Genomic DNA, 14,338 nt, shown 5'->3' with positions numbered 1-14,338 from the left:
ACCTGTGCTAATTAGTTTGGCAGGTGTGTCCAATGAAAGGCAAGACTACTTAAGAAGGCTCTCTCACATTATTAAGCAGCATACATTTTCTGCCAAAATGGGAAAGAAAAAGGATGTGTCGGCTGCTGAGAAGCAACAAATTGTGGAGTGTTTAGGTCAAGGCATGACTACAATCAACATTGTGCGATGATCAGGATGAAGTGTCTTGGCAATCAAGAAGTATGTAGCTGATTCACAGTACACACGTGTGCGTGCTGATAAGGGCAAATTGAGGACTCTTTCCTACAGGCAATTACGTCAGGTTGAAAGAGCAGCGGCAAAAAAGCCTTGTCATAGCAGCAGACAAGTTTTTGAAGCTGCTTGTGCCTCCAACGTCCCCCGAACAACAAGATGCAGGGTCCTTCAGAGGTTTGCAGCTGTGCATACGCCATCCTGTCGACCTCCTCTATCCACTTCACACAAGCAGAAACGGCTCCAGTGGGCCAAACATTACATGAAGACTGATTTCAAAACTGTTTTGTTCACGGATGAGTGCCGTGCAGCGCTCGATGGTCCAGATGAATGGAGTGGAGGATGGCTGGTTGATGGACACCCCACGCAAACACAGCTACAGCGCCAACAAGGAGGAGGTGGAGTAATGTTTTGGGCTGGAATCATGGGGAGAGCGATTGTCGGCCCCTTTAGGATCCCTGAAGGCGCTAAAGATGAACTCCATAATGTATGTGGATTTTCTCAAACAGCACTTCCTGCCATGGTTCAAGAAGAAGAACCGTGTATTTCACAGCAAGATCATTTTTCTGCATGATAATGCACCATCTCATGCTGCACATAAAACATCTGCATCTCTGGCTGATATGGGCATAAAAGGGGACAAACTTATGGTGTGACCCCCATGCTCCCCTGACCTCTACCCCATTCAGAACCTTTGGAGCATCATTAAAAGGAGTGTCTATGATGGCGGGAGGCAGTTCACATCTAAGCAACAGCTCTGGGAGGGTATTCTGTCCTCATGCAAAACAATTGAAGCAGAAACCATCCAAAACCTGACAAATTCAATGGACGAGAGAGTTCAGAAGCTCCTTTCGAACAAGGGGTCCTATGTGAAAATGTAACATCACCTAGAATAAAGTTTTGAGTTGAAAACTGTTTGATTTCAGTTTCTAACAACCTGCTAATGCTTATAATTTCAAAAATGACCATTTTTTTGGTCTTTATTAAAATGAAAAGGTTGAACGAAAAGTTTGGGGGATCTAAGAGTGTGGCAACCCAGTAGTCATGATTACTTCGAATTCTGACAATATGAGGGTCATGCTGCAGGTAGTGCAGCAAGAAGGCACTTATGTGTCTTGCGCATCTCGGAGCCCCAAAATTATTTTCCGGGCTAGATGCAGCTAAAAATTATTTTTAATTTTAAATCTGGTGAAGCTTATTATAGATGGCCTAATAGGATCAGTGCTGCACACTGCTACAAAGCCCAAATTATTTTCCAGTCAAGATACAGATAAACATGATTAGTAATTTGAAAGCTTAAAACGGTTGGTAGGGTGATTTTAACCAATCATCAAGCTTTTACTCTCCCCAGGATGACACAGGGGTAGAAAAGTCGTTTCGGATCCATGATTTGTTCATCTTTATGAACGTGAGTCTGTCTACATTATCAGTGGAGAGCCGCGTGCGCTTATCTGTCAGCACACCACCAGCAGCGCTGAACACACGTTCAGACAGAACGCTGGCTGCGGGGCATGACAAGATCTCCAAGGCGTAAGTGGCTAGCTCCGGCCATTTATCCAGATTGGAAGCCCAAAAAGAGCAAGGGTCCAGTGACACAGTCGTGGCTTCAATGTTTACTTGGAGATACTCCTGTACCATCGTCTCTAGGCGTTGACTATGTGTCAGACTTCTTGTCTCCTGTGGCCTTGCAAAGGATGGGCTAAAAAAGTGGTGAAATGATTCCGCAAAATTGATGTTACCAGCAGATACTGTGGTTCTGTTACGGTTTGAGTGCTGAACACTTGACGGTCCCACGGTTGGCAAGTTGGAACTGTGAGATTCACTACGTGCACCACTGGTATTTTGTGGAAAAGCACATGTAAGATTCTGCAACAGTCTCTGCTGATACTCCTGCATGCGTGCATCCCTTTCTATGGCAGGAATAATTTCTGCAAATTTACTTTTGTACCGGGGATCTAACAGTGTGGCAACCCAGTAGTCAGGATTATTTCTAATTCTCACAATTCGAGGGTCATGTTGCAGGTAGTGCAGCAAGAAGGCACTCATGTGTGTTGCGCATCCAGGAGCACCAAGTCCCTGTTGTGTTGGTGGCGAGGTAACAATCATGCTTCCTTCCTCTGTCCTCTCCCCCCAACCTCGCACAACAGAAATGTGATCAAGGTCTCCCTCATCTGATGAGTCTTCCATCAGTTCGTCCTCCACTTCTTCCTGGGCTCCTGCACCTTCCTCACTAGTTTGGCTGCTACCATGCACCCTGGTAAAATCATCTCCCCCACCCTCACATGCCTGCCGCCTTGGTGCTGCCGACCGTCTGGACCTTGCAGATGTTAGCCCTTCCGCATACAACTCCTCCTCCTCTACTTCCTCCACCTCCTCTTGTGCCACCACCTGACTCCGAATTCTGTTTAACATGTGCTCCAGCATGTAAATCACCGGAATAGTCTTGCTGATAATGGCATCGTCAGCACTAAACATCTTCGTCGCCATTTCAAAACTGTGCAGAAGGGTGCATAGGTCCCTGATCTGAGACCACTCCTCCAGCGTGATTTGCCCCACCTCTGAATCTCGTTGGCCCAGGCTATACGTCAGAACGTATTGCACCAGGGCTTGTCGGTGCTGCCACAGTCGCTGCAACATGTGCAGAGTTGAATTCCACCGGGTAGGCACATCGCATTTTAGCCGGTGAAGTGGCAGGCCCAACGACTTCTGTAGAGATGTAAGTCGCTGAGCTGCGGGATGCGAACGGCGGAAGTGAGCACACAGCGACCGTGCCCTCTGCAGAAGGCCATCTAGTCTGGGATAGTGGGCTAAAAATTGCTGGACAACCAGGTTCAACACGTGAGCCATACAAGGCACGTGTGTGACATTGCCCCGGCGAAGGGCCGCACCCAGGTTTGCAGCATTGTCGCACACGGCCTTCCCTGGTTTCAGGTCCAGTGGAGACAACCATTCATGAAATTGGTTCTCCAGAGCTGACCACAACTCCTCAGCTGTGTGACTCACATTTCCCAGACATTTCAATGTAAAAACCGCCTGATGACGTTGAGCCCTACTGCCAGCATAGTAAGGAGGTGTGCAGGATCCCTTCTGCGCAGTTAGAAAGCTTGTGGCATGACCAGACAGGCTTTGGGTGCAGGTGGAAGACCGAGAGGAGGTTGAGGAGGCAGAAGCAGTGGAGGAACTTTGACATAAAGAGGATTGACGCACAACTCGTGGGGACGGCAAGACTTGGACAGCAGCCCCTTGTCCTGCTGTCACCATAGTTACCCAGTGCCCAGTCAGCGACATGTAATGCCCCTGTCCATGCCTACTCGTCCAAGTGTCTGTGGTGAAATGCACCCTGTCACACACAGAGTTTCTCAAAGAAGTGGTGATGTTGTGTGCGACATGCTGGTGGAGCGCAGGCACACCTTTCTTTGAGAAGTAGTGCCGACTGGGCATCTGGTACTGGGGCACTGCGACGGACATAAGGTCTCGAAAATCCTCTGTGTCCACCAGGCGGAAAGGCAGCATTTCTGTAGCCAAGAGCTTGCAGATGGTGAAATTCAACCTCTTAGCTTTCTCATGGCTAGGAGGAAATGGTCTTTTACTTGTCCACATCTGAGGGACCGAGGGCTGGCTATTGTGCTTAGACGGGGTTGATAAGGGTGTCCCCGGCAAACTGCCGGTCTGTGAGGAAGATGCAGGCGGACATGTTAGGTTGCCTTGATCCAAAGGTGGTGCTATCGATGTCGGACAGCGCTCAAGACCAGCTGGTGTTACCACCTCCAAAGAAAATGATGACCTGCCAATCACGCTGGCTGTTGCGGGTAAAGAGGTGGCAGGTCTGCGCCCCAAAACAGGTGTGACTGCTGTCCCCCCAGTCACAGAGGATGAAGAGGCCGCGGATGCACAAGATATGGCAGACGGTGGTTGGCCCGGCCGGCTAGGCCGCATTGTAGCACACTGAGCTTCCCACTGCAACTTATGCTTCATGTCCATGTGCCGGTTCATGCATGAAGTATTCAAACTATGTATTTTTTGGCCTCTACTTAGCTTTTGCTGACAAATGTTACAGATAACACGAGTTGGGTCATCTTTATCGATCTGAAAAAATGCCCAGGCTATGCAAGGCTTAGCACCCATGCGACCTGAAGAGCCACCACAACTTGTGGTGAGAGGCAGAGTTGTGTTTGAGGATGCAGTTGTTGACGTGCTTCCAGTACTACGTCTCTGTCCAGGAAGGCGCAACCTGACCTCGTCGTCACTAGCATCTTCCTCCACCTCCTCTGCTGACCTCATCTCTTGGCTGACTGTGGGTTGACAGTAAGTGGGATCTCCGACCTCATCATCATCACCCTGTGCGTTATCACACCCGTCGTCCTCAGAGCCAACCTGTTCCTGCCCTGACAAAAAACTAAAGTTGTCGCTCCAATCAGGTATTTGAGTCTTATCATCGTCTTCCTCATTGTCTCCACCAACAGGAGTTACAGTTTGGGAATGAGGGTCTACATTATGGTCAGAACCTTCTGCGTCTGGTCCTGGATCCGACTCATAAAGATTCTGGGCATCAGTGCAGATCATTTCCTCGTCTGGATTCACAGAAGCGCTGGAGTCGACCTCTGATTCCCAGGCTATAGTATGAGTAAACAGCTCTGCAGACTCAACCATCTGTTCTACCTCATACTCAGACGGGCAGCTGGAGATTTGGGAGCTGTGAGGAAGCAAGTGCGATTTCGGTGACACCTTTGAGGACTGGAGTATTTGTGATGTTGAAGTTGATGTGGAGGAGAGCCCACTTAAAAGAGCACTTGATATCCGTTGAAGCACCTGCTGTTTTTGTGCCTCATCTGGAATTTGTAGCGATTGGCGTGGCCGTAAGAAAGGGATCTTATCACATTGTCCGCTAAAAGAAGTAGACATTTTAGTTTGGCTGGAAGATGGTCTTTCTTCTGCGCCTACCCCACAGACACAACCTTTTTTCCCCTTCCCAACACGCCTATTCCCCTTTCCACCAGCAGCAGGCCTTTTTCCACTCATTTTGGTGGTTAACTAATTCACAACTCTGGAGTTGTTTGCACAAAAAAACAATGGATGGTAACCGAGCAGAGCTGAGTGGCCAAACTGTGGTATTAGGCCAAAACTATTGGCTGGGTTAGATGCAGAAAAAAATTATTTTTAATTTGCAACCTGATGGAGGTCAGTATAGATGGACTAATAGACCAAGTCCCACACACCGCTAGAAGCCCAAATATTTTTTCAGAGCTAGATGCAGAAAATTTTTTTATTCAATATGCAACCTGATGGAGGTCAGTATAGATGGACTAATAGACCAAGTCCCACACACTGCTAGAAGCCCAAATATTTTTTCAGAGCTAGCTGCAGAAAAAAATTATTTTTAATTTGCAACCTGATGGAGGTCAGTATAGATGGACTAATAGACCAAGTCCCACACACCGCTAGAAGCCCAAATATTTTTTCAGAGCTAGATGCAGAAAAAAATTATATTCAATTTGCAACCTGCTGGAGGTCAGTATAGAAGGACTAATAGAACAAGTCCCACACACTGCTAGAAGCCCAAATATTTTTTCAGAGCTAAATGAAGAAAAAAAATATTTTTAATTTGCAACCTGATGGAGGTCAGTATAGATGGATTAATAGACCAAGTCCCACACACTGCTAGAAGCCCAAATATTTTTTCAGAGCTAGATGCAGAAAAAAATTATTTTTAATTTGCAACCTGATGGAGGTCAGTATAGATGGACTAATAGACCAAGTCCCACACACCGCTAGAAGCCCAAATATTTTTTCAGAGCTAGGTGCAGAAAATTTTTTTATTCAATTTGCAACCTGATGGAGGTCAGTATAGATGGACTAATAGACCAAGTCCCACACACTGCTAGAAGCCCAAATATTTTTTCAGAGCTAGATGCAGAAAAAAATTATTTTTAATTTGCAACCTGTTGGAGGTCAGTATAGATGGACTAATAGACCAAGTCCCACACACTGCTAGAAGCCCAAATATTTTTTCACAGCTAGATGCAGAAAAAAATTATATTCAGTTTGCAACCTGATGGAGGTCAGTATAGATGGACTATGATGCTATGCCCAAAAGATTTTACTTCACTAGGTGCAGTAAAAAAATTGGTATTCTATACACAGGTGGTATGTCTTGCAACACAGATAGGCTACTCCACTGACTAACACACTCTGCAATAGGCCAAAAAGGATTAGCTTTGCTAGATTCAGCCAAATGCTGTGAAAAAAACTTGCACAGCACTGGCACAGACCTGCCTGGCAAAAACTGATAGGAACTGATGTAACCTAGTCCTGAAAAGGACTCCAATTACAATTAGTCTTTACTCCCACAATCTATCTATTTAAGAGAACAGACCTGCTTGATAAAAGTCGTAGGAAATGCTGTAACCTAGTCCTTAAATGGACTGCAATCACAACTATTCCCTACTCCCAAGCTATCTGTAGATTTGTGCGAAAATTGGCTTGAAATTAACAAGGTATAGCGCACACAGCAACAGCGGTGTCGTCTAACACGCAGCTGCAGCAGTGAGAAAATGGTGGCGACGGGGAAAATGGCTTGGTCTTATAGGGCAAGGACATGTGACATACACTGCCAATCACACATGCCCTTGCTTGTGTGAAAAAAAGCACTTCGCTCCGTGTGTGCGCTGCTGATAGGCTGACAGATTGCACCTCCCCACTGCAAATGCGGGAAAGAGAAAAAAAAATGGAGATCTTCATTGTTCCTGCAGAGATCCATCCCCTGCCCCTCCCCCCGCCCCGCTGTACACTCAAACAGCGTATTAACATTAATTTTCATCATTACTGAGAAAAAATCCAGTTATGATTTTGGTGCACGAACAGTTAACGAACATAACCTCGAACAGCCGAATTTTTCTCAAATTGTTCGTGTTCGCCGACCGGCTCGAACACCGCCCAAAACAGCTCGAATTTGAGATTGGCGAACAGTTCGAGTAGAACAACGCTCATCTCTAGTCCTGATCCACACTCCATCCTTACCTGAGAGTGAGATATCACACCTCTGGGTGAGGTGCAATACGTCTGTAGCAACCGAGCCCTCAGGGTGCTACAGTTCCATTTATCTTCAGCCTAGGTGACGTATTGCGATACAGGGCCGTGATTTTGGCTATAAAAGGGTCCCCTAGACCCCTACCCCAAGCTTTTTAAGAGAATCATATATGGCGTGCCAGGAGACTCTATGGAATGCTTTCTCAGCATCCAACGAGAGTATCTAATTACAAATTTTTAACTGCATCTAGCCCAGGAAATACTTTGTGCCTAGTAGCAGTGTCTGCTAGTCAGCGGATTATCCCGGCTGTTAAGCAAGCTACACCACCTGTAGTTTAGACACTTAATTTTTTCAAAGGAAATGCTTCGGGACCATGGGATACTTAGTGAAGAGCATCAGGAGGCACCCCAAGGCATAGGGGCTGGGACTGGCAGTAGGATGCCTTGCGGTGGACAGCCGAGCTCGATCCTTATAAAAGCTTTTTAACTGCAGCAGCTTTAGTGGACGCTACTGGAGCTGGAATTACCGCGGCTGCTGGCATGAGACTTGCCCTCCAATAGATCCTTGTAAATGGATTTAAAGTGTATTCATTCAAATTAGAGAGACAATTTAAATTAAAAAGCTTAGAGCTGCCTCCACCACAGGGGGGCTCGCTCGACCCACCAGCGGACAGGCACCAGTATTGGGAGAGGGGGGCTGGCCGTCAGGGTTCACCGCGGCTCTGGCACAAACCCGGCGACACGGAGGTGGCACGGGCAGGAGCGGACTGGCCGTGTCGGCTTCTCACTTTTTGGACTTTAGAAGGGCATGACATGCCTATATCTGTGTCTCCCCCTCCTTTTACTCCTCCACCTCTTTTATTTTCGCATGACTATATGTACTTGTCACTTTTCCATGTGTTAGTTATGTCTTCTGAGCAGTTTGTCAGCTTTTGGACACCTTTGAAGGTGTTTTCTATGTGTTTCTATGTGTTTTTGTTTGCTTGCCATTGGTTTTAACGGTGTTCGAAGGTGTTCGACGAACAGTTCGACGAACAGTTCGGCGAACACACGGGTGTTCGACGAACCGAACCGAACTCGAACACTACGGGGGTGGCTCAACACTAGTTATCACACCCATCGTCCTCAGAGCCAACCTCTTCCTGCCCTGACAAAAAACTAAAGTTGTAGCTCCAATCAGGTATTTGTGTCTCATCATCGTCTTCATAATTGTCTCCACCAACAGGAGTTACAGTTTGGGAACCAGGGTCTACGTAATGGTCAGAACCTTCTGCGTCTGGTCCTGGATCCGACTCATAAAGATTCTGGCATCAGTGCAGATCATTTCCTCGTCTTGATTCACAGAAGCTCTGGAGCCGACCTCCGATTCCCAGGCTATAGTATGAGTAAACAGCACTGCAGACTCAACCATCTGTTGATGCTATGCCCAAAAGGTTTTACTTCACTAGGTGCAGTAAAAAAAATTGTATTCTATACACAAGTGGTGTAGCTTGCAACACGGATAGGCTACTCCACTGACTAACACACACTGCAAGAGGCCAAAAAGGATTTGCTTTGATAGATTTAGCCAAATGCTGTGACAAAAACTTGCACAGCACTGGCACAGACCTGGCTGGCAAAAAGTGATAGGAACTGATGTAACCTAGCCCTCAAAAGGACTGCAATTACAATTAGTCTTTACTCCCAACCTATCTGTTTAAGAGCACAGACCTGCCTGATAAAAGTGATAGGAACTAATGTAATCTATCCCTGAAAAGAACTGCAATTACAATTAGTCTTTACTCCCAACATATCTATTTAAGAGCTCAGACCTGCCTGATAAAAGTCGTAGGAAATGATGTAACCTAGTCCTTAAAAGGGCTGCAATCACAACTCTTCCCTACTCCCAAGCTATCTGTAGATTTGTGCGAAAATTGGCTTGAAATTAACAAAGTATAGCGCACACAGCAACAGCGGTGCTGTCTAACATGCAGCCACAGCAGTGAGAAAATGGTGGTGACGGGGAAAATGGCTGGGTCTTATAGGGCAAGGACATGTGACATACACTGCCAATGACACATGCCCTTGCTTGTGTGAAAAAAAGCAGTTCGCTCCGTGTGTGCACTGCTGATAGGCTGACAGATTGCACCTCCCCACTGTAAATGCGGGAAATAGAAATAAAAATGGAGATCTTCATTATTCCTGCAGAGATCCATCCCCTGCCCCTCCCCCCGCCCCACTGTACACTCAAACTGCGTATTAACATTAATTTTCAGCATTACTGAGAAAAAATCCAGTTATGATTTTGGTGCACAAACAGTTATCGAACAAAACCTCGAACAGCCGAATTTTTTTCAAATTGTTCGTGTTCGCCGAACGGCTCGAACACCGCCCAAAACAGCTCGAATTTGAGATTGGCGAACAGTTCGAGTCGAACACCGCTCATCTCTACAGATGACATGACTAAGTATTCATATTGTCCATAACGTGATCTGAATGCCGTTTTCCATTCATCACCTGGTCTAACACGAACCAAGTTATATGCCCGTTGAAGATCTAGTTGTGTGTGAAAAACTTTACATGATGAACTCTGTCCAGCAACTCAGGGATCAAAGGCAGAAGATAACGATTCTTTACAGTAATTTTATTCAATTTTCTGTAATCAATGGAAGGACTCAAGGAATCATCTTTTTTTTGACAAAAAATATAGGCGCACCTGCTGGTGATGAAGATGGACGAATAAACCCGTTAGCTAAATTTTCATCGATGTATTCCTTGATTGCTTTTACTTTATGCTCTGCCAGTGGGCAAATGCTTCCAAAGGGTATTGCTGCTCCAGGCAATAAATCAATTGGACAATCATATGGCTGATGAGGAGGGAGTTTGTTGGCATTTTTCTTGTCACATACATCAGCAAATTCCCTATATATAGATGGTAGTTTAGAAGATTGTTCAGGATCCTCTATAACCTCTTCATTTGGCAAAGCCTGTGGGGATGGGAACAGCAGGTGGAAAGAGACATCTTTGGTTTCCCAATTGATTGTGGGATTTTGAGTCTGTAGCCATGTCAACCCCCGGTTTATTGGAAAATGTGGAGATGAGTTTAGTAAGAAGCATAAAATCTCATTGTGATTAGGTTCCATAACTATCTCTAAGGGTTCAGTCTCTTGATTCACTGGTCCTGAATTTAATGGAGATCCATCAACAGTTTCCATAATAATAAATGAAAATCTGTTTTGAATTTCTACCCCGTGTTCTTTTTTGCGAAAGAGATGTCCATGAAATTTCCATTTGCTCCGTCATGAATCAACCATGGCACATGTGGAAATCCATTGAGAATCCACTTGAATCTTGATAGAAATGAAGCAATGAGAGTCCTTATTTTCTTTTTTAATGTTGGGTGCAATAGAAGAAATTGAGTGGATGACAGCATTCACTGGAGGAGCTGGTTCAGACAAGACTGATTCTTCATCAGAAAAGTTGGGATTTGCTACCGTTTCCACTGTTTTACGTAGTCGAAAAGGACAATTGATGAGAAAGTGGTCAGATTTGCCACAATAAAAGCACTGATTTTCCAGAAGTCTCTATTCTTTTCTCTCAGCAATTTTATGGGTTCAGTTTCAGATACATGAGGACTCTTTACCTCAAAGTCCCTGGGACTGGTCGCTGAAGCAGATGGATAAAGGTTAGTCTTACGGACCCAGTTTGAATTTCAATTTTCCAATTTTCTCTTTGATAATTGTTTGTCTATAAAAATACAATGGTGAATGAAGTCATCACAAATCGTGAGAGCATCGGCACGGACTAGTTCATCTTTAAGTGCACTGAAGAGTCCGTTCTTAAAAAAAAAGATAATTTTGCAGCATTATTCCATTCAGTATCAATCACCCACTCTCTGAATTCTGTGGCGTATTCTGAAATAGAGCTCTTACCCTGATGTTGTGCCATCAGTGTATCTGAAGCTGTTGCACAACAATTAGGGTCATCAAACACCTGGCTCACGGCTTCTAGGAAGGCCTCCAGATCATTAAGTCGATTGTCATGAGTTTCAATAAGGGGGCTGGCCCAAGCTAAAGCTTTATTTGTCTGTAGCATAATGATACACAATACTTTTTATCTGTTAGTATGGAAGTGAGCAAGGTGTGCACCAAAGTACAGTCTGCACTGGTTGATGAATCCACAAAACTTGTCACAGTCTCCACCAAACCTGAAAGGTGAGAGTGGAAGGGTGGGTGGAATGGCTGGAACTATATGTTGATTTTGTAATTGAAGGATTTGCTCAGACTACTGTGCACTGTTATTGCTTAGATCTTGTACAATATTCTGTAGATCCTGTGTAGCTTGTCCAAAAATTTGAACATTATGGGTTGTCTGTAGTGATGAGCATGTTCGGTTAACCCTTTTGGCGAGTATACTCGGGCGAGTACCGAGTATCTTCAGCGTACTCGGTGATATGTTTGAATCACTTCCGTGTGCATGATTTGCTACTGTTTGACAGCTTTAATACATGTGAGGAATGCTTGTTTCTTTCGCATTCCTCACATGTATTAAAGCTGTCAAACAGTCGCAAATCATGCACACGGGAGTGATTCAAACATATCACCGAGCATGCTGAAGATACTTGGTACTTGCCCAAGTATACTCGTCTAAAGGGTTAACCGAACATACTCGCTCATCACTAGTTGTCTGAGTTTTAAATCCCGTGTATTTTGTTTTTAGTGTTTTCATGTCTGCATAGATGTTGGTAAGCAAACAGTTTGTCTTAGTTACATGAACCTCCAATTTTCATTCATCGGGGGCTTACATGATGGTAGATTTGAGTAACCTGTTATGATACTGGTGTAGCACTGCTGGAATCCAGTGGCCGGCACAAGCAGGAACAGCAAGCGGTAATAGAAGTCCTTGGAGATAGCAGGGAGTTGTAGGAAAACAATCTGGAGATACATGAAAACAAAGAATAGAAGAAAAACAGTACCAGACTCCATAAAAAGTAAACATTTTTGGTATTTTATTGAAAAAAATGCTAAAAATAGCAAGGCACAAGGGCTATAGAAGCAAATGCATGTAAGCCAAAAAACAAACGCACAGAGAACAGAGAGAAGATGCAGCACATTTCAACTGCGACTGCAGTCTTTGTCCCAGAACAGTCTGGGTAAGAAAGTTCAGGAGTTGGAGACTGGAAATAGACTAACAGATAGACAACAATACTGTAGCAATGAGTGAGAGATTTGGTCAAAACAGGAAACAAGATGGATTCCACAGGTTCAGAATCTGACATCTTAGTAAAGGGTAATTGCAGAACAAAACAGCAGGCTCCAGTGGTAAGGAGTGGTCTTGCATCACAATTATTAAGGTGAACAATAGAAGCCACTAGTGGTCAAACTGTAGAAGGACAACCGGAATCATGATATATAGGGAACTGCTGTAAATTTATAGTCACTCAGTGTGACTTCAAATTGATTGATATAAGATATACTGCAGCAACAACACTTTAAGAACAGTTTTTTTTTTTTTTTTTGAACACTGCAAACAAGGAGGGCAATATTAAACCCCTCAGTGCTAATTTTGCTTATAGACCAAAATCTTGAAACCAAGGCTTGTATGTCACAGAAAGTGTGCTTCCTGCATTGGGAGATGGACAAGCCATATACTTTTTTAAACCCAAAAGAAAAATCTCCTCAATCTAGAAATTGAAACCTCATGAATGTATCTACCTCACAAAGTGTACACATTGTAAAAAATAATGTGTTTTTTTTGCACACTTCATTAATTACCTAACCAACCCCAACAATGCAGATTGTACATTGGAATTCTGTAGACTGTATATGATAGGATTTATCATGGGTATGATACTTGTATATATCACATTGAAGACTAAATCTAGAACATCAGATGAAGGAATAAGATACCCTGCTAAGCATGCCCCATAATAAACCGAAATGATGGTGACATGGGATGAGCAGGTGGAGGAGGCCTTTTTTCGGCTTTCTTTTGATTTTAATTGAAAGATATTTGAGAAAATGTAAACATAAGAAATAACAGTGCCTATCAATGGAATGATCACCAATATCAAAATTTCGCTAACTGTTGCTAAAATAAAAATTTCAGTGGTTGTGCATGTGGTCTTTGTTAATGACTTAACATCACAGAAAAACTGGTGGATGATGTTGGAGTGACAGGAGGACATGTATATAGTTAAGGTTACAAACAGTAAAGAGTTTAAAAAGGCGGCTGCCCAAATCCCAATAGTTATCAGGAGGCAATTTCTCTGACTTAAGATCTGATGATAATGTAAGGGGAGGCAGATAGCAACATATCGGTCATAAGCCATAATGAAGAGGAGAATTTCCTCGGCTGTCGCCACAACTGAGAAAAAGTGCAACTGAGTATAACATTGTGCAAAGGAAACAAAGTGATTCCCGGACAATAATATGTGCAGTAATTTAGGAACTGTGACCGATAAATAAAATATGTCTACAATGGATAAATTACAGATAAAGAGATACATTGGTTTATGTAACTGAACTTCCAGACATATGACTGTGATAATGGAAGAATTGAGAAGGACTCCGACCAAATATATCAAGAAGAAGAAAATAGAAATAAATAGTTTATCCTTTGTCTGTTCAGAAAATGCCAAAATATAAAACCACTGGAAAGTCCCATTATAATATAGAATTTGGTGAGTAGTCTAAAAAAACACACAAAATACTAAAGATTAATAATGTAATATATGATCTTAAATGTGTTGTCCAGTGATAACTTATTAAACAGTATGCTTGACCGAATCTCCATTCATCCCCTATTGGGCTGCCAAGTGCTACAGTCGCGCATCCAACCTACTATTTCATTCTAATAGGATAAAATTGCCTTGTCAGTGATTAAAAAAATTCCCATTCTGACAACTGGTGCAGGTCCTGATGGTTGGATATCTACTAGTCAATAAGTTATCAATTATGCTGTGGATTGCTGATAACTTGCTATCACCAAACAATCCTTGTAACCCCTTCACGACCTTTGACGTATTCATACATTTAGGTTGGTAGGTACTTACCAACCTTGGACATATGGATACATCCAGGCAATTTTGCGATCGCCGCCG

Source organism: Phyllobates terribilis, unplaced genomic scaffold (assembly GCF_046119375.1).
Source record: "Phyllobates terribilis strain yellow unplaced genomic scaffold, ASM4611937v1 Scaffold_33__1_contigs__length_13283291, whole genome shotgun sequence".
NCBI classification, from domain to species: domain Eukaryota; kingdom Metazoa; phylum Chordata; class Amphibia; order Anura; family Dendrobatidae; genus Phyllobates; species Phyllobates terribilis.
This window is presented reverse-complemented; position numbering follows the sequence as displayed.